A 24148-nucleotide genomic window follows, 5' to 3' on the forward strand; every position below is an offset into this window, starting at 1 on the left:
GTGGTGCTCAGTAATAATGCCTTATTTTTATAATGCTTTTGATTTGATTCTTCTCACTCTCTGTCGTGTGTCATCTGTGAACCAACCAATGTGTCTGTGACAAAAACTATGTCTTTACTCCATGTCTATTTCCCTATGTCCAAATGAAAACCTTTTAATGTCTCCTAAAATTCAATAATCAGGCCAAGAAAAACACTGCTAAAACACATTTCTTAGCCTCTCTGCCATGTAAACTTGTTCCTCAAATTCCACAACTGCTTTACATTGGCACAATATTGCTATGCTGCTCTTAATTGGATGCAATTTTCTGTTGAGATATTTATAGTTCCCCACTCCATGTCATAACTTATTCTTGCAAAGTCTTTTCTAACTTCTCTAAGATACATTTCTTACCTACCCCTCATACAGATCCCATGATTTTACTTGATTTAATTTCTTAATCAGAACACTAACCTTTCTCAGAATTATGATAATGAATGGCCCCCCACAGCACCCACTTAGCCACTTTAAGGTAGAGATTTTTTTTTTTTTTTTCTTTTTTTTGCAAAACCTACTCAGCTAGCACCATATTGAAGCCATCACCATCTTGCTGATCACAAAGTCTGGATGTGTGTATTTCTATCTGACCAGATGCAGTGCAGGTAACTCTAAATGTAGGTATCTGTGAAACAGCTCGTTTCAACTTGCTCTATAGAAGATAGAAAGAAGCAAAGCAAAGCCAGGTTAGATCCAATGATTTGATATGTAGAGTGATTGTTTCCCTTCAATAGTTGTAAAGGAAATTGAGGATCACTAGCTCACTTGTCAATATCTACAGCAGCACTATTTGGAACTATTGAGAAGAATCACACTTTTTTTGTGGATTTGAAGTATTTTACCTTAGTTTTTAAATTATATGCAGTTGAGAGCAATTTTTTATCCATGCTTGAATCTTTGAAAAGCATTCTACAATGGGATTTGAGGCCATGAATATGTTCCTTTGGTGCCACTATAATGATTAGACTTCAAATTACCAACAGCATCCAAATGCTGCTCAAAAAGACTGAAGAAAACCTCTTGCAAAGGTTAGAGAAGCCACAGTATTGCAAGAATATGGAGGCATTCAGGAGCAGTTAATTGATAGCTTGTGTGGCTGGTATTCACAGCACTGCAGTCCCAGTGACTCTAAACATATGGCAGAATAATGCTGAAAAATAACAATGGCATTTAGTCAACTGCACTATATAGCACTTATTTTTTTACTTTTTGCTAAGAGTGATATGTAAAACTTTTCTTGCTTTCCCTTGGAGAAGTTTTAAAATTAAGATCCAAGCTATTCGGAGAAGACATGAAGTCAGATAATCATTAAATTGTTTCAGTTGGAAAAGATTTTTATGGTCATTGAGTCCAACCATTCAGTGAACACTGCCAATCCACCACTAAACAACATCTACACTTCTTTTAAATGCCTCCAGCAATATTGAAACTTCCATAACTATGGGGTAACATTTAGTAATCATTTTGTCTTTGTTTTACTGCATGATTGTCTTTTAGCAATAAGGGGAATTCCAGCACTTGTGCCAACACTGCAGTGAGGCCACTCACATTCATCTTTGAAAGGTCATGGACATCAGGAGAGGTGCCTGAGGACTCCAAGGAAGCAAATGTTGCCCCAGGGTTCCAAAAGGGCAAGGGGGAAGACACAGGGAACAGTGGTCAGTCAGCCTCACCTCAGTCCTGGAAAAGGTGATGGAGCACCTCATTCTGGAGACCATCACTATCCACATGGATGACAAGAAGGTGATCAGGAGTAATCAGCATGAAGTCACTAAAGGTAGATGATGCTTGACCAGCCTGATTGCCTTCTATGATGAAACAACTGCCTGGATGGATGAGGGGAGAGCAAGGGATATTGTCTGCCTTGAGTTCAGCGAGGCTCTCAATGCTGTCTCTCACAACATCCTCACAGGCAAACTCAGGAAGTGTGGGCTGTGTGAGTGGACAGAGAGGTGATTTGAGAACTGGCTGGACAGCAGATGCCAGAGGGTTGTAATCAGTGGCACAGGGTCTAGCTGGAGGCCTGTCACTGGTGGTGTCCCCAAAGGTTCAGTACTGGGCCCAGAATTGTTTAACTTTTCACCAATAACTTGGATGAAGGGGCAGAGGCCTCCTCAGCGAGTTCCCTGACAACACAAAGCTGTGAGGAGTGGCTGATACCTCAGAGTTCTGTGCAGCCCTTCAGAAGGACCCTGACAGGCTGGAGGCATGGGCAGAGAAGAACCATCTGAAATTCAACAGAGGTGAATGCAGGGTCCTGCACCTGGGGAGGAACAACCCCATGGACCAGCACAGGCTGGGGTGACCTGCTGGAAAGCAGCTCTGTGGAGAAGGACCTGAGGGTCCTGGTGGACAACAAGCTGTCCATGAGCCAGCAGTGTGTCCTTGTGGCCAAGAAAGATAAAGGTATCCTGGGGTGCTTTAGCATTGCCAGCAGGTGGAGGGAGATGATCCTGCTCCTCTGCTCAGCCCTTGTCAGTGTATATAAGTATCTGAAAGAAGGGTGTCAAAGGGATGGAGCCAGGCTCTTCTCAGTGGTGCAAAGTGATGGTTCAAGAGGCAATGGGCAGAAACCAATGCACAGGAATTTCCATCTGAATATGAGAAAGAACTTACTATGTGGATGACTGTGCACTAGAACAGCCTGGCCAGAGAGGCTGTGGTGTCTCCCTCACTGGAAATATTCAAGAACAATCAATGGACACAATCTTGTGCCATGTGCTTTAGGATGCATGAACAGGGAGGTTGGACCAGATGAACCAAAGTGGTCCCTTCCAACCTTGTCCATTCTGTGATTCTTCTCATATCTTTGATTTTGCAAATTACAATGACCTTGTTTAGGAAAGTGATGACTTAACAGGGATATGACTGACATACATAAAATTACAATAAAGTGGTGATGAAGAATGTTTAGTCAATATTTTCCAAAATATTCTTATTATTTTCAAAGAGCATCAAATAAAATTGCCAGGCAGCAGATTTAAAGCAAGTAAATTAAATACTTCTCCCTATATGCTGTAGAATTTTTCTGTGAAATTTGTTACCATATTGGAAGGAAAACACCAGGCATACCCACACACAATACAGTTTTTCCACAGAAAGCTTGCTGTTTAGTTACACATACAAATCCAAAGTTAAGTAGTATTATTCTGCTTATGCAAATAAAATGAAACTTGTTTTCTCACCTAACTCTGGGTAAAATAAAAAAACAAGGAAGAAGGCTACTGCTTTACTTTTCTTGTCTCCACTCTGGGTTGCTGGAATCTCCTGAACAAAGAAAAGACTTTCCCTTACTATAGAGCAACTACATACAGCCCAAGCAGGAATATTTTGAACTAAAATGTGGGACAGACAAATTGAGTTCAGACTGGGACCTAAGACACAAACAGTTTTAAAGGTGATGAAAAGAAAGAGACTTCTCCAAAGGACTCAAAATATTTTCCAAAATTTGTTGTGAGATGGAAAGTCACATGAAATTGTTGGATTAAGGGAAACTCCGAAGGAAACGAATTGGCATGCAAGGAACAAATGTGTACTCTTAAGAGATCCTCACTTTTCAGATACAAATTCCTTTTGGTCCTTCTGTAGAGTTTCTTAAAGGAAAATATATTAGCAGATATCTGAGTTTTGGCTTTTGAGATCATGTCACATCCCTGACAAATATTTAGTTTCTATAGCCATTGGAGAAAAAAAACCAGGAAATAACTCATACCTAACTTAGGAGACAAATGACCCTTTGGAGGCAACTTTTTCTCCAGTGACTACATGAGAACTTGATGTTTAAACCAGGCACTTGACTTTCAGGTGTCTATATTAATAGAATAAAGACTCGTGTATTTTTTGGTTAGAAGTTCTCGCTATTCCAACCACCCAACCTGTGCCCACATGAGTGAACTGGTGGATGCAATACCATATGATAGTTCACAAGTAACCCTTGCAAGAGCCATATTTCTAAAGCAGCATCATGGAAGCACAAAATGCCCCATTTAATTCAGATGCATAACAAATCAGTCCAATCTTGTATTTCAGCCACTCTTTCAAAAGTGGCACTGATTTTTCTGACAGGAGAGAGCACTTCATCATCTTCAAGAACATCATTTGACAGTAGGCTAACAGGCTCAGAATGTGATCTAAAGTTGTGAAACAATTGCTTTGATGGTCTTCTTCAGCTTGGTTACAAGAACTCTTGCTTGACAATTCATTTTGAACATCTGGTCTACTATTATTGAACATCTATTTATAAAGCTGTCCTCAACAAAATTCTCATAGAAGTGTCTGTCTTCAATCAGTTTGTGTGTGTCTTGTGGCAACAGAATATTTTACAGACATTAGTTCCTAATTGTCCAGGGTTTTCTTATACAAATCGGCATTCCTTTCTGGAGCTACTTTATTTATATATGGTTTTTATTAACAGAGCTGTTTCTGTATACAACATAAATGAAAACAACTCTATTAGAAAAGCTGTGAGTCATTGCCATGATTTTATTAAATATAGTATTTCAAGATCTCAGACAAGGCATGAAAAGGCTTTAGCAAACAGCTAGCAATGGTTTAAAATGCATACAAAATCCTTTTTTTCTGCATTTGTATTAAGTTGATTTTAAAATTCTCTGGTTTTACCAAAGGTAGATAAGTAATTGTAAGTGCATTTGGAGATGTTAAATGGTATCTGAGAGGAGGGAAGAAAGAGAAAGCATTATTCTCATTTGAGAAAAAAGATGGGGCAGTTTGATTATTTCTTTTACTACATTGGGGCATAATATATCAAGTGAAGGCATATTGGGGAGTGATTACAGTTCTGTGTTTATCATGATTCCCTCATCATAATATCTTCATAGAATGGTTTGGGTTGAAAATTATCTTAAACAGCACCTGATTCCACATGCAGGAACACGTCCAGCTTTGCATCCACCAGCATCCCCAAGTCCTTCTTGGCAGTGCTGCTCTCAATCTCTGCATCCTGAGCCTGTATTGATACTGGGGGTTGCCCTGACCCAGGTGCACCTGGCCTTGTTCAGCCTCATGACATTCCCATGGGACCACTTCCTGAGTTTGTGCAGGTCCCTCTGGATGGCATCTTGTCTCCCAGCTTGATGTCATCTGCAAATTTGCTGAGGCTGCCCTTGATCCCACTCTCTATGTCATTGATGGGAATGTCAAACACTACCAGTCCCAATAGAGAGCCATGTGGAACACCACTCATCATTGAGCTCCATCTGGACATTGAGTCCTTGGCCACAACCATCTGGATGTGCCTGTCCAACCAACTCTTCATCTGCCAAACAGTTCACACATCAAACACGTATCTCTCCAATTCAGAGAGAAGGATGTTGTGGAGGATCACGTCAAAAGCCCTATAGAAGTCCATCCATATTTCCATATATATGGATTTCCATCCATATAGAGGACGTCTATATTTCTTCCCTTGCCAGTCATGTAGGTAATCCATCAACAAAAGCCACTAAGTTGACCAGGCAACACAGTTTCATGAAATTTCTACCTACAATAATGGCAGCAGATTAAAACATAAAAAAGTAATCCTCTCTTTTGTCTTTTTTTCCAGTCCCAGCATCAGTTACCAACAGATGACTATTATGCTCAGGTAAATTCAAAATGACTCAGTTAAACTTGTAGCCAGAACTTAGTGAAAAAAAAAATCTGCAAGATTTTCTTTGGCTTCAATGGTACAAAAATCTCTTTCTAAATTCTTTCCTATTAAAACCTGCCTTTTTCTAGTTTACATTCTCTAGATGGTGCAAGGAAAAAATGTATTGCATGGATTCTGTGAAATACAGATATCCAGCCTGGATGATGGATATAATGAATGATGATGAGAGGACAAAGAGTTTTGTCACATGTAGCAGAGCAAGAAAATGTTCTTAAGAGAGGCATCTTTCTGACTGTTGAGTCAGTTTCAAACCTCAGTGATGTCTGGGAAAATAATAAGAGGAACTGACAAAGTTTGCTCAAAGAAGTGGTAGATGCCACCTTCCTAGAAATATTCAAGTTGAGATTGGATGGGGCTTTGAGCAACCTGATCTAGTTGAAGATGTTCTTGCTCGTTGCAGGGGGTTTGTAGTAGGTGACATTTAAAAGTCCCTTCCAACCCAAACTATTCTATGATTCTGTGACACTACATGACATCAAATTATATACACATATGTAATATGTGTATATAATATGTAATATGTGTATTGTAATAATGTATATTTGGGTGTCTCTGTTTTGGACGATCCCTAGAAGTGCCTTAAAATTGAGACTGCTAAGTGATCCATAGAGATGCAGGATACCCTACACTCAGGAAATATTTTGAGTGAACTTTTACACATGCTTTAACCATTTTGAGGTAGGAATTACTTTTAGAGTATGAATTGCTTCCATTCTCATTATATTGTCATTTTTTTCGTATACATAGACATATTTATATGCACATAAAGAAACTAAAAGAAAACTCAAAATGCTGCTCCTGTAGGAGCAAAACACTGCTATTGGTATAATGTGGCTTTAAGATACTGGATTCACTGGAAAGTGTTTTTAGCAGAGTGTAGTATTTCTGCATGAAATTCATTGTCTGCAAGTGGGCCTCTATAATTATGCTACATATTGCTCTGTCCATCATTAGCCTCATAAGGAATAAGAAAGATAAAATGAGGAGAATATTTCGGTATTACACTTCCAGGTGTGTAACAGCTGGTCGAGGCTGAGGGACATCAGCACTAAAGGCTATAAATTCTAGTGGAACTTGGGCCATTGTCCATCATTCTGGCTTTCTCACATTAATAATCACTGCAATTGAAACTGCAGGAGCTCGGATGTGCGCTGTCACTCTCCCTGTGATCATCCCTACACACTGACCTGTCCTGGAGTCTCACTGGGGCCTTGAATGGTAGTGACAGGCAGAAAACTGTGATTTATACAGTGCTGTGCTAATTAAGGCAGTGTTGCCAGAGTTTGGGCCATGTCTGTATAGTGGGTTGACACTGGCTGGATTCCAGACACCCACCAAAGCCTCTCTATCACTCCCCTCAGCAGCTGGACTGGGGAGAGAAAATATAACAAAGAGTTCATGAGCTGAAATAAGGACTGGAAGAGATCACTCACCAAATACCAACACGGGCAAAACAGGCTGGAATTAGAGATATTAATTGTATTTATTACTAACAAAATCAGAGCAGGATAACGACAAGTAAAATAAGACCTTAAAAACACCCTCACCCCACCCCTCATTCCTTCCTAGCTCTGTTTCCTCCCCCTCCAGCAGTGCAGGGAGACAGGGAATGGGGATTATGGTCAGTTCATCACATGTTGTTTCTGCTGATGCTCAGGTAAAGGAGCCCTTCCCCTGCTCCACCGTGGGGTCCCTCCCATGGGAGACAGTTTTCCATGAGCTTCCCCAGCATGAGTCCAGGCAATAGATCTCTGCAAATGGCTGCAACATGGGTCACTCTTCCATAGGGTGCAGTCCTCCAGGCACAGCCTACTCCAATGTGGGTCCCCTGTGGGGTCTCAAATCCTACCAGGAAATCCACTCCACTGTGGGTTCCACTCTCTGTGAGTCTGCAGCTCCCTGCCAGGAGCCTGCTCCAGCACAGGCCTCCCACAGGGTCATAGCCTCCTCTCAGGCATCCACCTGCTCTTCTGTGGGCCTTCTCCTTGGTTGCAGGTGGATCTGTGCTTCCCTGTAGCTCTCCAGGGGCTGCAGGGGAACAGCTTCACCATGGTCTGCAGAGGAATCCCAGCTCCAATGCCTGGAGCATCTCCTCCCCCTTCTTTTTTAGTGACCTCAGTGTCTGCAGAGTTGTTCCTCTCACATGTTCTCACTCTGCTCTTCTCTAGCCTCAATTACAGCTTTTTTCTTCTTTTTAACTATGTTATCACAGAGGTGTTGCCACTACTGATTGGCCCAGCTGTGGCCAGTGGCACATCAGTCGTGGAGCCAGCTGGCATTGGCTCTGCTGGACATGGAAGAGGCTCCTGGCAGCTCCTCCCAGAAGCCACCCCTGTGGTAGCCCCCCACTACCAAAACAGGGCCATGCAAACCCAATACACTCTGTTTCCAGTAGAAATCTTTATGTTTAACAGTTAAAAATGTGGCCGTTAAATGCCACTCCAGGCTGCAAATTGTCATACAAATTGTCAGTGCCAGGGGAAATCTTACAGTGAAATACAAAATGTTTTTGGTACTTTTGAAATAACTTGGGTACATACTCATGTGCACACACACAAGCATCTGCCCATCAGAACAAGTTTGGAACAGGAAATGTGTAACATAAGTTTTACACATTGTTCAACCATAAGTTTGATAAAGACAGTCCTCTTCTCCTGACTGATCCTTGCTTCAAGGATGACAGCAAAACTCCTCTCTGCTTTGTAGCTTTCACACCACTACCAGGAGGAATATCACCAGCTTTATTCTGCAAGAACTGAAGTGGGGGTCCCTTCCATTTCTGATGCCCACTCAGCCTTCTTTAGGCTCACTTTGAGATCTGCTAGACACCTCTCTGGTCTCTGACCCCACATGTTGTGGGGTCAGCAGAAGGCTGAGAGGTTCTTATGCTCAGCTGGTCTCAACAGCACTGGTCTCAACTGGCTCTTCCTGGTCCACACTCCATGTTTCTCCCATTCCTGGGCTAGAGCCATGCTCAGTCCTATCCCCCAGTCCTTCTCCCTGGTCACATCTGAAACTGTGTAGGGCCTGGGGCTGCTGGAGGATCATCTGTCACAGAATGGTTGGTTGGGGCTAAGGGCAAAGTACCTAATGTCCCTGTTTGCTCAATGCAGGGATGAATGCATGCCTTCATCTCAGGGCTGCAGAAATCCCAGTGATGAGTGCAACAGATGTGCCTGTAAATAACTGCATAGAGCATAAGAGCATGCCCAGGAATGAAAATATTCATTGAGTATTTCAAGAAAGCAAACTGAGAGAATGAGGAAGGAGTAAGAAAATTCATGCTTTTGAATCACAGTAGTTTTTGGCAACATTTGCTGTGTTCCTAGTATACCACATAACAAGCCCACCTGAAAGTCACAAGCATAGAATAATAAATGAAGTTTACACAACTTTTGAGAATAGTAACCTCCACACTTTAAGCTGCTCGTATATAATAACTTCTAGAAAACTTGCTTCCTCCTATGAGCTTCCCTCCCTCCCTAAGTGTTATCCAGTTGATGTAGCTGTAAAGAAAGGAGTGTAGGAGCCAATAGATCACAAAATGTGAGATATGAAGAAGTGCACATTTCAATCAAACCGTCAGCATGAGCATTCTTATTTATGATATGTTATAAAAGGTTTATTGCCTGTTTTACTACTCTAGCTGCCCAAAGTTTGATTTAATCAGAAAGCATGCCAGCAATGTGTATTGATGCCAGGCCTAGCTTTTCATGTCCTGGAAATTGTGACAACTTCTCCCAAGCTATTTGTTAGTGGACATGAATCCATCAGGTACTTGGGAGAAAGTCTGCACTGTGACTTGTAAATCTCTCAGGAGCTGAGTCCAAAATGTGCACCCTGAATATCTACTGGTGAATAGAAACACCACTCATGTTATTATTAACTGGATATATCCTTTTTCTTAGTGCCCAATACTAAAAACCATAATCTAAACTGCTGGGTAGTTTCTATGTCATCACTGGTGTGTTTTGCTATTAGAAGTGAAATCTCATCTGAATCAGTGTGAGACCTCAGTTGGCCTTACTGGCTATGGGGAGCATTGTCTCCTTCACAGGGAGAGGCCACACATTGCTGGAGGGTTTTCCTTTCTCTCTGCCTCACTTTGCCTCAAGCTATGGGTAGAAATATTCCTAAAGAATGGACGGAGAAAGAAAACAGATCTCTCTTCTCTCAAAGCAGGGCTGAGGATGGAACTTGCTTTCCTGGGCCTTTTTTACCTTTTGCAGTTGTCTGGCACAGAGGGAGGTCACTGGATGTTTGTGGCTGTGTCCCTCCCTGCACAGTGGGATTTGCCAAGTGCTGCCTTTGGTTTGCTGTGCCTCTCCTGTACCAATATGAGATACCTTGCTCCTCATTTGGGCCAGAGTGGGTGTGCAGGTGGGAGACTTCATTGGCTGACTGGTTGGTATTGCCCTGATCTGGATTTAGATGAGCAAAGGCCATTTTTATATTGGGAAACTAAGGATAATTTTTTTTAAATGAGCTCCTTGTGACTTGGAGAGTGGGCTGAAAGAAAACAGAAATAAGAAAGGTAGCATTGCACCAATAGATTTAGACATCTCTGTTTTGTTCCCCCAAAGGGGATGGAGAAGAAGACATGGCAGCAAGTTGTGGGCAGTCAGCTTTCTATATTCAGGATGCTGGGTAAGGCCACAGAGCTGCTTGTCAAGTTCCTTCAAATGCACAGTTGTGGGAAGGAGGAGAAAGTCTAGAGGGGCAGCTGATACTCTCAGTTAGTTAAATTTAACTGACTTTCTTCAACTATTTAAAATTCCATGCAAGCCTTCAATATGCACATGTGCCCTGATCAGCCTTCTGATTTTGCTCCCGTGGCCGCACACACAACAACCCAGCCCTGTCCTGCAGACATCAAAGCTTCGTGCTGCTCTCAGGGGAGGACACAGGTGAAACGATGCATCAGAGGTGGAGCCCTCCCTGCACTTCATGTGCATCACCCTCAGCTCAAAGCTCCTTCTGAGCCAGGGCAGCGTGGGGACACAGCAGCAACACCAACACCCAAATGCAATCAAACAGCACTCAGTGCAGACGGCCTGGCCTGCAACTGGCTCTCCCAAGCTCCTGGAAAACTTACCAGGAGATTAACTACTGCTGAAGCATCAGCACACAAAAGCGCCTTTTATATCCTAATTTTATAGTATACAAAACAATATCTTGTGCTATTAAGCTATTTGTTTACCAAGCATCAAATGTTGCTGGCTGCAGAAAAGCCGTGCTAGCATATTGTGTATGGATTTTAAGCCAAGATGCCTTATGGTACTGAACTGCTAAATTATATGAGTTTTGTGCATTCAGTGATGTTACATGAGGATAAAAGACCTCAAACTTTGGTCCTGTACTTTCTAGTGAATGGATTTTTGTTCAAAGTCAAAGTCAAAGACAAAAAAAAAATTAAAGTAATGAAAAAAATGTAATGCAGCTCATTTATTTCCATGTTCTTTCCTTTGTTTTTCAAATTCATTGGGGAAAAAAAAGCTGTGAAAAGAGTGAGCCTAATCTTGAAAATAGAATAAGAATATGTTTAACTTCACCTGCTCAATAGATGAAGGTTTTATCACTTTGAAAATCTTTTGGACTGCTAGAAGGGAAGTGGTGAGAAAATATAATGCCTTTTTGGAATAAATAAGAATGTAAACCATTCTGAGTTCAGACAGTGCTCAGCTCAAGAATGCATCAGTTTCAGAAAAAATTAATAAACCAATATTTCTTTCTTGTGCTCTTCTGTGGAGAAAACAGTTGGCTTTGATTAAGTAAATGAAGATCAAAAGGTATTGAATACCTGATCCAGGCTAGGTGTAACTGTTAAAAGAGAAAGTTGAATCCTCCATGTCTTTAGCTGTGGGATGGATATTTTTATTAAGCATATAGCATTATTTATAATGATTCCATATGGTAGGGATCCAAAGCATGTTTAAATTATGTTTTCCCTATTGTAACTGACTTGATAACTGGTCTAGGAAGTCCATCTGTGTATAATAGAAATACAAGTAAAAGATGATGGATGCTGCAAATTAACATAAGGCAAGGTACCAGTGGACACACTCAGCTACCCTGGCTGAACTGTCATATGTTGGATCAGCTTAGGGAGCTGTAAAGCCAGATAATGTCCTTTGCTTGCCAATGTGTCTTAAACCTTGAGAGTGAAAAATGGGGTGGAGCTACAATACAAGAAATGTAGCTTGCCATTTATGCTGTGGTCAATGAGGTTTGAAACACAAGCAGAGGCACAGTAGGTGAGAAGTATGTCAGAAAGATTGACTTTAACAAGCCAGAAAAAATTTATGACAGAAGCTATCAACCTCAGAAAAGCCAGGCTATTTCTATGTAGTATGTTTAGGGGGTTTATTTTCATTTAATGTACATATTCCTTTTAAGATGCACTCTTACACAATGATGAAAAACTGCCTGTCCATCCTTACATCAACATTTTAGATAATTTTTCATGAAGAGCTGATGACATTTTTCGTCTCAGTAACCCCACTTACTTGCTAGTACTGTTGCTGGAGACTTCTGTTGTCCCCCTGATTTCAGATAATGAGTCTTCATAGGAGGCATGCTGTTCTCTGGATGAGACAAAATGTTCTCACCATGTAATAGATATTTCCATTGTAAGCTTGGCTCACATGATCAGGGGTGAATAAGCTGCTGAAGAATATTATGCCATCTACTTGTGACTCACCTGCCACATTTTATTTTTAAAATAACGTCAAATAAATTTGGGAACAAATGACACAAGATAGAAATCTCAAGTTTTGAGCTTCAGGGAGAGAAAAGAAAACCTAAAGTACATCAGGTTTTTTTTCTTTGGTTTGGTCTAAAATTAATCCTGTGAACTTCTCTGTGCCTCTGCAATTTAGCTGCAGAGATAGTTGAAGTAAATTAAAAGAAAGTAATCACATAATTTATTTTAAACCAAATATTAAATATTAATAAGGTGGAGGCCTCTGTAAGGCTCATTAAAAAAATGGTATTGCTGCAAAAGGCATATGAGCTCAGGAATTTATTTTCTGCTAAAGAACTGAAATTTTTCAAGCAGTTATTTGTTCTCTAACAGGAAATGTGGGAACTGTGCTGGGTTACTGGCTTACTTCAGAAAACATAGAAAATGTAATCTGTAGAGATGGAAGGACTGTAAGACTATAATATGATTAATTTTTGCCAGATTGAGACTTAGCCCCAAATCCAAAATTTTCTCAGAACTCAGATAATCAGATCCACCAATACTTCTAAAGATCTTTCAGATTACACCCACTAGAAATCAGGAAAATTGTTTGAATCTAGAACTCATGCTGTGAATCCACCCCAAAGAACCTCACAATCATACAAAGTGAGTGGAGTCATGGGATGGGGAATACATTTGAAAGGAAGGGATATATATGGTTTTGACATCTAGGGATGCACTCTCTGACAATGTGTGTCAGGCTGAGCTAATGCATGGGGGCTGCACAGGAAGAAATGGCTTTCTTCTAATTTGCATTGCTGAAGATTACACAAGGCCTGCTGATGGTCCAATATCCTACTGAACTAGAAAATTTAGGGAAAAAAATCTCGGGGTTTGGGACAACTTTTGAAAAGCTAGTGTTCTTCTCATGTGTCACAGCAATAGCTGAGCTGATTCTAACCAGACTCCTTCAGAGAATGGGGGCATTTGAGGCAGCCCTGAACTTGATGGGGGATGTTTCAACCACGTGAAAAACATCTTTAAACCAACCCAAATTTTCACACTAAGCAAAAAAGCACTAACTTGAATATTATATGAACATATTATAGACAACCCTGCTCTGCAACTTTAATTTAAATCAGATATAATTTTTCATTTAAATTAATGATTAAGTTTCTTTTAACCTTAATTAGTAGGAAAATTTATATTTTTCAAAATAGTTGGACATAATATACCTGGTTAATATACCTTAAATAAGCTCAATTTCTTCTGTGTGATCAATATGGATCAATATTAGGAATTGCACATTTCTCCTTTCCAGTATTACCAATGCAGTTGTGTAATATGACATAAGAGTTCTAATTTCTTTGAGTTTGTATTATTTCTCTTACCTCATATGCTTTCAAATTAAGTTTTCTAACAAAACTCCAGGGATTTTTGAGCTGCAAAAAGAAAGATAGATGTTCAGATCTAAAAATTATCACTGGTTACAGCAGCAGTTGCCCAAATGAATTAATATTAATGTTAACAGAGACTGACTCAGTTTAGCTTTAAGAAAAAGGTCCTGGAGGAGCAAAACTCAGCAATGGTGACTGTGTGTTTGTGTGTAAGGAATTTGTAATGTTAACTTCTGATTTACACAATTTTTAATATCCAAAGGTTTGCCTCCTTTATAATTAGGCATTGAAGTCTGGGGACAAAATAAACATACTAAACATAAGGACATTTGAGAAAACATCCTCAGAGATATCCTGATATCATAAACATGTGAGAAGCTTCCTAATTCCTTCAGCAGCTTGGAGCACAGGTGCCATAAAGCCAGTCTTGTTCTTTCTTGTGTGGTGCTTCCTGCAGGATAAGATAAAATCATTTCTCTACATAGTAAATCAGAATGCCTGCATTTATAGGACCAATTTTTAAAATCATCCTGAAGTTCACAGACAAAATGTGTTATCTAACACAGAGATTGATATATAGTATTTCTCTGTGTAAAAAACTTCCTTCGATCCCTGGATTTATCCTCAGAGATTTTCATCAAGGAACTAACCTGTGTTGGCCAGTCTGAATCTTTCTGAGTCCATCCTGTGGTGGTAAAAATGGAGACCAAGAGCAAGATTTGTTTCCCAGTTGCTTTTACAATTTTTTAATTTTCATTTTTCCCCCCAGATTTCAAAACCATTTCTTTATTGATATGTGTGAGTTCTATAGTTTTTAACTGGGTGACATTAGCAACCAACAAATCTTCAGTGGGTGAATTCAAATTCATGCTATTATGGAGGTGCTGGGAAAAAGGGTGTCAGAGAAGTATTTTAGTAGAAAGCTCATTCCATTTACTTTAGTCCGTTTTTCCAAGCAATTACTTACTTCAAAGACTAGTGAATATGGACTTTTTGAGTAGTTTTTAGCAAGAACTGTACATTGTGACTGGACTGTAGAATGCAAAGTTCCATTGGGTGTTGAGTGTAGAGACTAGTTGGCTCTATGAAGACTGAATCAGATGCTGTGTCTTTTCTAGCTGTTGTGACTGGGTAAATGGACTAGGTAAATCCAAAATCTGCAATTGGCAATATCAGGGACAACTGGTTGAGACTTAGAATCATAGAATTGCTTGGGTTGGAAGAAACCTTAAAGATCATCTATGTCCAACCTTCCTGCTATGAGCACAACATCTTTTGCTAGACCAGGTTGCTCAGAGCCCTATTCCAACCTGGCCTTGAGCATTTACAGGGATGGGGCATCTGCAGCTTCTCTGTGCCTGTGCCCATGTCTTACTACTCACAATTAAGATTTTCATCTAAATATCTAATTTAAATTTAGACTCTTTCAGTTTAAAGCCATTAAAATTACCTCTTCATGATTCTATGATGGTACCTTTAACACAAACAGGATAATGTCATGACCAACTCTGGGATGTAAATGTTCTGCCCATTCCTTCTATCAAAACTTCCTTGGATGATTACTTAATTTTGTGTTAGTGATTTTATGGAAGAAACTGGTACACCAAGTCAGGAACAGAAGTACCACACAGATTTTTCATGTGCTATTACCCTGTCTCCAAGCAGCCTTGATGAGCATTGGGCAGGATGGGAGCTGATGGGAGCTCTCTGCTGCACCATTTCCGTGACTACCACTGCTCAATGAGTGTTGCAACATCATAAAGTGATTGCTGTGATACAGCAGTGCTTCACATGCAGGGTGATCAGTGCTTGAAAACACTTCCATGTGGCTGAGTGAGGTCCATGCTGCCTTGGACCTCCTGCACTCAGACCTGCCAGACCAGAGCATCGCTGAAGCCACAGAAGGTCTCGTCATGGTTTGGGTTGTGCTTCAGTCCCAGCTATGCCCCAGCTCAGAGGTAATGCTGACTATCTCACCTGACTGGGGAGTACAACAAATTATGCTCCACTGATGCTTCATTGCAGTAGATTTTGACATAATTAATACTAATTTTTTATGGAGTTTTTTTGTGCTTTGTGAGGGGATTTTTTGGGTTGCTTTGCAGAAATAAATTAATTTGGTGTGTATTTTTTCCATCCTATAAAGTCTTTTCTGAAGACACTGGGTGGGATGGATTAATTCTTCCCATTCCTGAGTACACTTTTGAAGGATTATTTAGGACTGCATCTTGCCACCTTCAAACACAGTGCACGTCTCCTGGAGATGTGCCAGAGAAGCTAAGAAGAGTGCTGCATCACAAGGATGTTTAAAACCAGAGAACTTGACAGCATGTAGATCCAGACATGGACACAGGGCCCAGACAGAGCAGCCTGGCAACTTTCCGGCAGTTCTCAGTGAGACACATGGGTCTATCACAAATCCAAAACACATTATGCTCAGAAGAAATCTTTGATTTCATACAGTTGGTATAAAATAAAACAGTGCTGCACAGGATGGCTCATACAGCACACATGAACCGTGCTCCCTGAGGGGTCTGTGATGGCTGGGGATCATGCAGGTTGAGACAAGATTAATAAAACAAGAGGAAAGGTAAATAAAAATTATTTTCTTGAACTATTACAATCAGTCTTTATGTGTACAAGTGCAAAGATTCATGTGGTCTCCTGTCCAAAAATGACAGCCTATTAATTCAATCTCATGCTTCAGATTTAGAACAATGTCCTCACAGCAAGGGGATATCAAGCAGCTCCTGTTTGAAACTCTGCAGACAGCACCTCTGATAACCTCCCCCATTCACAAAAATGCTACAATGACAGCTAAGATTGGCTGAAAGTCCTTCCCCAATCACAGATGCTATTTGCAGTTTTTCAAAACTGTATCTCCAATCCTAGATCATTAAATAACCGGAACATTCTGAATCCAGACAAATATCTGTTTCCTCTTAGACAAATCTCTTCGATGCAAGTTACCAATTGAAAATATTCCACTTTAGATACTTTCTCTTTAGCAACTGGAAAAAATAAAACTGAAATAAGATGTATAAACCAGGTCTAAGAAATTTATCCCTTGTTTTAATTCCTTCTAAGGCATGACAGCCTTCGGTAATTCTGAGATATTTTACACTGTGATTTGAGTAGCCACGGTATTTGAGAGAAGCTGGATTATGTGTGCATTTGCCTGAATAATGAAGGAGGCAGTGGCACGAATCCCTAAAGAATCCTGGCGTAGCAACAGAGCAAAATTAATGAGAAGACACGACTGAGAAAAAAACTGTGCTAGGTCTGCTAACATGTTCTTGGGAATTCAGCAGGTGCAACCCATGTGAACTTTTCAAAAACCAAACAAGAAATTCAGCTTTACTTTCTCTCAATGTGGATTTCTTCAGCAATATGCCAGAAACTTTTTCTGGAACATGAGTAAGATAGAAAGTTTTATGATTCCTTATGCATTTTATGCATAAGGAATGCATTCTTTATGATTCCCAATCGCATTTTGAGCCATATCAGATAGGAAATTCTTAAGCCAATTAAAAAGTGGAAACCACTGGGGGTTTTGTCTGTGTTCTTAACAAAAATTTGTACAGAAACACTAAAAAGATAAATGCGCAGTAAAAGTGAATACATGTGATATATTTAGAGCAGTTGGGTAATCTTATTTAAAAATAGCTGATGAATTAGTAATGGTTTTAGCAGTGTTTTTAATCTATGCTGAATTATTCTAGTAATATCATTTATTAACCAAGTTCTATCATAAGCAAACATATGTAATTTTTGTTTGGAACTGACATCAAATGAAGAAAACATATTTGCTTTTATTTGCTTCTTTGTTTTCTCTCTTTTTCTTATGGCTCAGCAACTTTCTTCCATTGCTTGTGTCTTCCTTGTATTTCAAATATTCTGAAAAACATGCTGAATGATTCAGATGATTCCTAGACTAACTTATCTAAATGCTAGTCTGCAAATGAATTGCATTTGTCACTGTTGAAAAATCTACCTTTAATAACTTCTGTTTAGTACTTTCTCTTTTTTTCACATTTTCATTGGAACATAAGTAATTTTACTGTCAGCATGTAATATGACTACTTTTAGTAACTACAAGACAGAATTATATCCATTGTTCTTAAATATTGGGATTTTCCCCATTTCCAACAGCTTTTGTGCATTTTTTCCATTTCTAATGTATCTAAAATGCTGCTGTATGATCGTATCAACTGACCCTAGACAACTGCTTATATTCTTTTGTCTCCCTTATCCTTTTGTTATTATTCAAAACTTCTACTTTACATTAATCACTATGAACATCCTCCTTTCTTTCTGAACTGTTTTATATTGTTCTTCAGTTAATTATTGGAGGTTTTACATTCCCTCTAAGTCAAGTTGTTGGGTTTAGGGGGTTTTTTTTTCCCCATGTGGTTCTTTCCTAAAACTGAAAGATTGTGACCAGACAATATTTTAAAAGCAGTTTACAATTTGGTTTTTTGTTTCAATTCTTTTATTTTGCCTGATCTGTTTCAACTCTTTTGAGATGCCAGTAACTGGGAAGCAAGTTTTGCCATACGTAGCTTTTCTCTTCCTCATTTGTCCAGTTTACCTAAATAGGTTAAACAAAATTTTTAACATCTCCGTTTTACAAATTTTCCTATAGGAATACCACTGAAGTGGATTTTCCTCTTCTAAATGAGAAGTTCTGCATTAAAACAAGAGCAGATGCTCCCCTTCATTTCAGCTAGCAAAAAAAGGTTTGAGTCTATCATTTACAGCTGCCTATTCACTGCCAAAACCTGTTGCTGAAATAAAACTCCCTGGAAGCACAGCCACAGCAAGCAATTGTAGTGACCTCCAGAGCTGCCCAAGTGGGAATTCACCATCACCATATTATTCCCCTTCCCATTTGGTAGGTGGAAACACAGGCCAATTTCTTAAACCTGGATGCCAGCTCAACTTAATAAATGCAAATTTCAGCAGCAGGAGCAAAGCTAACTCTAAATTAAATTTCATGAATCATTAGAAATATTTGAATATGCTTCTGCTAATGTTAGAATTTCAGTTCTTATTCCTGCAAGTGTAGAACCATCTTCAACAGTCAGCTGTTAGCTACTGGTAGGTTTAAATTATCTTCATGAGGGTTTGTATACCTACTGGAAAATATTTTAGAACTTGAAAATCAAAGTCAGTGAGTGCTCCAAAGTATTTTGAAATAACTGTTTCTGTCTATTCCTTTCTTGTGGGCTTTATAACATAAACAACTTGATTAGATCTAGCTTGGCTGTGTGAAAGGTGTATTTATTATTGAGAAAGAATTGCATTTGAAGGAAGGAATTTTAACTTCAGTTTTGAAAGGTCGTTGTAAATGGTCGTTATAGTTGTGCTGAATTCACCTGACACCAATATTTGGGGCCTATTCCCCTCAGCCATGGTAGGTGTTTCAAAAGACACAAGCACAAGAGATTTTGGGTATTGATTGCTGAACAATGAGAACTTGTCATCGAAATGACAAAAATATCTGCTGTTCCCCACTATGGCAGTTTATCTGAGCTGACAGTAATCTCCACAGAGCATCTCCCATCCTGGCTCCAGGGTCTGCTCTGCTGCATCCTCTCCCTGCCATTGTCTCCTCCCTTGCATTTGACCCAAGCAAACAGTTATTTCACTTTTCTTTATTTGGTGAGTAGTTGGTTTTTTTCTTAGCCACTGAAATTTCTAACAAGTTTTCTAACATTTGCCAAAGAAAGTTTGCTGTTTCAATTTATTTTTCTCCATCTCATAAAGAAATAATGTAGTATTGCTCTTCTTAAATTGGAAATGATGTTTCTTTTGTTTAGCCTAATGTCGCCTCTGTATTTTGGACCTCTCATGAGCAGAGTTTGTTTCTATTTTTGTGAGTTTCTAAGCATTTTCTTATTATTAAAATTTTCTAAAAATTTACTTCTGCCTTTAAAACAGAACTCATCGAGTGACATTTTGTCATGTAACTGTGCACTGATCATCAATGTGTAATTAAAACTGTCATTGAGAGGTGATGTCCTTCCTTAGGAATGAATTTACTTTAGCAGTGAAAGTCTAGAGGGGCAGTTCTTTTGCTGTCACAGATCGACTTAAAAGACCAGAGAGACATGCAGGAAGACAACTAACAGTTCTGTGCATATTTATGGACTTGTTGTGCATGTGGTAAGTACTCTCCTGACAGCTAGTGTTAAATCCAATCAATCATCACTTAAATACATCACTGTGTATATTCACCTCACTCCTTCATTAGCATTCATTAGCAATTAATCAACACAGCAGTAGTCTCTGGAAAGATCAACAATCCATAAGGTACATTTACATTAAAGATGAGCAAGTGAACATTTGTTCCACTTCAGCTAAGTCTTGTGTATTGTCATTTCTTCAAGGAGTGAAAGACATTGATCAAGCAAAAGACTGATTGACTGATAGATAGAACATGCCATCTATTGCCTCTGAAGACCATTTTTCTTCAAACCAGAGGACAGTAGTTTTGTTCAGAATAAAACTTTCAGTCTTCAGTTTCACAGTATGTTTTACCATACTGTGGTAGAAAATGTCTTCCTTCCTTAAATCCACTGGCTTTGGAGATAAACTCTGTTGCTGAATCTCTTTCAGTTTCCAAAATAAGAGCACATTCTAGGGTACAGAGGTCCAGACATATCCTTTTAGCATCAGACGTGGAATTACATTTGTTTTGCTGATTTATTTCTGCAGCCAAAACAAAACAATTAATTAGCAGCATTTCTGAGGCAAAGTGGAAGAAAAAAGATTATATTCAGGCATATAAAAAATACAGCCTTAATTTTTTGTTCTATTACATTAATAATAAATCATAGTACTTTGAGAGACCTTTACCACTCCATGGAAAATTAACTAAACTAAGATTAATTGGTGTAGTTGTTCAGCTCCACTTATTACATAAATATATACTGATAATGGTATCTTTAGTGTTTATCTTAAGTACTCTTCAGACTTTATAGCAGTGAAATAATATAATCAGGTTTTAATTTGATTGTTTTATTTTGTGATAGAAAATATGTATTTCAAAATAAATATTTTTCTAACCTTAGATGCCAAAATTAACTTTAAAGAGAATTTATCACCTTATATTCAATGAAATTGAAATATTTTCATTAATAAAAATATTAAGTCATTGAGACACTAAGTAAACATATGTCTTCTGTAATTTCTTTGCTTTCATGGAGATGCATTGAGCTACTATCATTGTGTTGTTAACATGATAAAATATCCAGTATCTAATAAACATTCAATTCTTTGTGACTATTGAAAGCTTCCTTTTTAATGTGCCAGTTATAGATTTGGATTGCTACTTTCTCTGCTTCAATGTATCTTGTTATTTGTTTCTGATTTCTTTTTAATTAACCTTCACATGTAAATGCTATCTTTTTCTTATCTATGACTTGATATACCTTTGGACAGATATAACTGGGCATTTGACCTCGCTGTGTCATACCTCAGAATTACTGAGCTGTTTTTCACAGGATAGCCTCTAACTCTCTCTGTGGCCACTCTGTTCCTTCTGCAATTTTTTGTTTGTTTTAACATGAATCCTTGTTCTGTGAAATATCTTTTCTTTCTTGTACCAATATTTCAGTGCAAAAGTTTGTTTAGGTTAGGATAACCTCAAAGTGAAGTGTTGTGAATGTGCTTAAATAGCAATTTATATCTTCCAGGTGAAGTGTGGTGGTGGGAGGAGGAGTTGTTTTCCATATGGGAGAAATAGAGAAAGTTGCACGGTCATTCCATTTAATGAAAGATTTTGACATCCTGTTTCACTATGATAGGAGATGAACCCTTCCCTGTTTGAAAGTCTTCACCTCCTTAGTAGGACTGTTTAGACTTGTAGACCCTGAGAAGTCACATTAGGGAAAAACGTGTTGTGGGAAATCTGGTAGGTCATACCAGACTAGTATCTAGTATCTGGATACCTGCACAGCCCTGCCAGAAATAAAGGCTTGTCTGCAAAAACACCTTGATATGGTCAAAATTCTTCAGCACTTAAACACAATGAAATATTGAGCAGAATTATTTCAAGGAATTTGCCCACCCCCATCCTTCCTCTCTCTTTGATTGGCTTCTCAGAGATGGCTTGGTGGGATTCACAGAGGTCAGGGCACCAGCAACCTTGGCTGGAGAGATAGTAAACAAAACAATAGTGTGGATTCCATTATGAGTTTATCTGCCCACCCCTGTGCTACAATCCTTATCAAAAAGCTCTGACCTAGCATAAAGAAAAGCTTTGCTCCTCTCTTTCCCAAGCATCCTGTCTTCTGTGCAGGAAAGGAAGCATTTTACCTTTACATTCACTAAACGGTTCTTTAGACTTCATTTTTTTTTGTAAGACTTTGATTTAAATTTTCTCCCGTTTAAGAACAATTCTTGAAATGCATATCTTATTTTACACATAAGCACTGAAATTTGTTAAATTTAATCTTTATTTTGCAGAGGGAAACCCAACAGTGATTTTTACTTTTTAAACTCCTTTTCTATTTCTAGGAAACTTCAATGAAGCATTTTATGGTATGATGATAGTGCAATGGGAAGAACTTGCATTCAAGAGGAATAGACAACCACTAACATAAGGCACTACTGAATTTCTCAACCCTACGGGCAACAGAAATGGCAGAGCAGATTTTAGGGAAATTTTACACATTAGTACATAAACAGTCTGTCAAGAAATCACACCCTTCAGATGTCTGCCTCTGACAGTCTTCAAGACATTAAAAAAATCATAAATGTGATTTGCAATAGAGACATTTACTAGCCTTAATATACAGAGACTGTCATCACTAGACAAATCCAGGAATGTCGAGTGAAGATTATTAGAGTCTGAAATACCCATACAGCAGAATGGCACGTGTGGATGTATGTTACCCAAAAGTCACGAACTTCTCTTCTCAATGACCTGTTTGATCTTTAGCCCACAATCCCTTCTAGTATGGCCCTACATGCTTTGACAATGTGTAGACATAACTGTAAAAAGGAAAAGCAGGGGACTGTGAAAAGGGTCAGTAAAACAAGAAAACTGGAGCTTTGTGGAATTTAGCATGAAATATTGAAATGAAGAAAGAAGTGGCATGGAGAAGAAACCAAATTGAAAGAAGGAGGGAGGGAGGGAGGGAAGGAGAGAAACATGACCACAATAAAGAGATCTGGAGATGAATAAAGAGTCTGAATCACGTTTGGAGAGAATAGAGAGTTTATCTTCACTGCATTTTTTGATTGATATCTGATTCCACAGCTTGTTTTATTTGGGTCAGTGTGTCCAGGCAGTAGCTATCAAAAAGTATGCAGAGGTTTGGTGAGCTGACAATCTCAGTCCAAATGTCTGCAGAAAGACATTTAAATTACAAGAGTTCCAGGTAAAATAAGAAACACCCTGGAGATGGAGCCTAAATCACACTCCCAGATACAGAGATGCTCTGTCTTTTGGCTATGCAGCTGCACTGGCTGCCTTGAAATCAGCATATCTGGGGCTAACTCTAAGGTCTCAGGAGCCAGTGTTATCAAACTGGTGCCTTTTAGGTCATTACAGTCAATAATTCCTTTTCAAGTATCAAGAAGAAAAGAAAACAAAGTGAGATGATTAAAAAGCCAATTAGCAGATCAAAGTATGAGAAGCTAAGTCCTGGAGGGGGAAGAGAATGCATGTATGTTAATTTAGGCAGTAAGTAAGATAATTAGAGCAGGGTAGTGATAATGGGATAAACTGGGGATCAAAAACTGTAGGGTTGATTGGAAAAAAAAAACCGAGAAGAAATTGAAGGGAAATTTTAATGACTCTTAAAATAATTAACCATATAAATCTTAGAATTAAAGCTTGTCTAGAAACCACCCTGACCTCTTTGTAAGCGGGACAGTGATGCACAATTCTCAAAAAAGTATAGCTTTAATTTTTCCCCCTGAGAAGTATTTCTATGTTTCTGATGCAAATATCTTTTGGGATATTGAGCCGGATATAGAAGACATAAGTGGAGCAGCCAATGGAGATTAGAGACATAAAGGCAGACTCCCCCATCTCATCCTTCCTCCTTACCTTTTTCATAATTTTAACTCCCTTTTTCAGCAAAGGAGTCAGAGTTTTGGTGTTGAAGTCCCAATTCACTTTCTAAACTTTGTTTCACTTGACTTCTTTCCAAATTCTTTTTTTTGTCTACAGTTCTCACAGCTTTAGCTTTCTGATGAGGTTTGCTCTTGGCCAAACTTTCTGTCAGCCTTTTCTGCCCGTGTTGTGAGCACACATCCCCCCTCCTCGGCCCCGAGCCTGCCTGAACTCCTGATCTTATCCCTGCTGTTGTCCATTTGATCAAAACATGCTACTCGGGAACTTACTGCAGA

Source organism: Sturnus vulgaris, chromosome 1, assembly GCF_052056855.1.
Source record: "Sturnus vulgaris isolate bStuVul1 chromosome 1, bStuVul1.hap1, whole genome shotgun sequence".
Taxonomy (NCBI): Eukaryota; Metazoa; Chordata; class Aves; order Passeriformes; family Sturnidae; genus Sturnus; species Sturnus vulgaris.